Below are 1,718 nucleotides of genomic sequence, written 5' to 3'. Positions count from 1 at the left end.
AGTGAGCCAAGATTGTGCCATTGCACTGTAGCCTGGGCAACAGAGTGAGACTCTGTCAAAAAGAAAGAAAGGGAGAAAGGGAGAAAGAAAGAGAGAAAGAGAGAAAAGGAAAGAAAGAAAGAAAGAAGGAAAGAAAGAAAGAAAGAGACAGAAAGAAAGGAGAGAGAGAAAGAAAGAGAAAGAAAAAGAGAGAAAGAAAAGGAAGGAGGAAGGAAGGAAGGAAGGAAAGAAGAAAGAAAGAAAGAAAAAAAGAAAGAAAGAAAGAAAAAAAGAAAGAAAAGAAAGAAGGGAATCACCTGGAGTGGTTAAAAGTACACACGCCCCTACCCCACCTCAATTAATGAGACTCTGTGGCTGGGATCTAGGGTATCCAGGTGATTCTGACGCCAGGGTAGAGATCCACTGGCTTAAAGCATACTCAGGGTCTCCCAGGGAAGAAGGCAGAGCAGTGTGCAAGATGGTATGGAAACATGTTTCAACAGAGATGGTTAAAGTAAGGCAAGTTTTCTATTTAAAAGTTCAACTTCAGTTATCCAAGAAGTTCAGCTTTGCAAAACAGCTCAAGGAAGCCGGCTGCAGAAAGGAGAGGACGGAAGCTAGGGACTGGCAAGAGAAAGATCCCCACTCTGCCACTTGCCTACCTGCCCAAAGTGGTTCTGGATTTAGGGCAAATTACTGAACATCTCTGAGCCCGTTTCCTCATCTGTAAAATGAGGACAATCACGGTGTCAGGCCCAGACTTTGACTATTAGTTAAAATGAAGTAAAGAAGTGCCCATTGTTCAATAAATATTAATTCCCATCCTCTGACCCAGAAGGTTCCAGATACATGAAGGCATCATTGTGCAAGAGATGGACTTTAATGCCCCTTGACATTTTTACACAGTGACTTACCATTTTTAGAGGAAAATATCCAGTTCATAGGTAAGTCATTCCTGGGTGAATGGTAGGCAGACATTGACTCAGGGGAAAGCTATGTATATTCCTAGAAGAAGAGCTAGATCCTGGAAATGACAGGGAGTTTCAACAACCCTGGAGTCTTTTGATTTCCCAACCATCCATAGAGGCTTGTCTTTACTGAAAGACAAAACCGGGCTTTAGGATGTTTCATTTCCTCTTGTTGGACCATCATCCCATCATCAAACAGACATTTAGAGGATGTGGCTCTGCATCAGGCCCTGTTCTGGGCTTTGGGATGTGACTGTCACGCTCAGAAAGCTCATTGGCTCTCGCCCGTAATCCCAGCACTTTAAGAGGCTGAGGCAAGTGGATCTCCTGAGGTCAGGAGTTCAAGACCAGCCTGACAAACATGATGAAACCCTGTCTCTACTAAAAATACAAAAAATTAGCCGGGCATGGTGGTGCATGCCTGTAATCCCAGCTACTTGGGAGGCTGAGGCAGAAGAATCACTTGAACCCAAGAGGCGGAGGTTGCAGTGAGCCAAAATCATGCCATTGCACTCTAGCCTGGGCAATAGAGTGAGACTTTGTCTCAAGAAAAAGAAAGAAAGAAAGAAAAAAAAATGTTCCTCGTCAGTGGAAAGCCTGACTTTAGTATCCTCTGGGGTTGGGGGGTGGTGGGCCGGCAGTTAGAGGAAAGAGTGGCGGCCCAGGGGCACCACCAATGGGTTTCTATGGCTCTCCGTCTCTCCCTAGAGTCGGCTCTCCCACGAATGCAACTGCTGCCCCAGCCCATACTGTCCTCCTTTCATTTTCCCA

The sequence above is a fragment of the Nomascus leucogenys genome, chromosome 8 (assembly GCF_006542625.1).
Source record: "Nomascus leucogenys isolate Asia chromosome 8, Asia_NLE_v1, whole genome shotgun sequence".
In the NCBI taxonomy this organism is placed as follows: Eukaryota; Metazoa; Chordata; class Mammalia; order Primates; family Hylobatidae; genus Nomascus; species Nomascus leucogenys.
Note: the sequence above shows the minus strand (reverse complement) of the source record.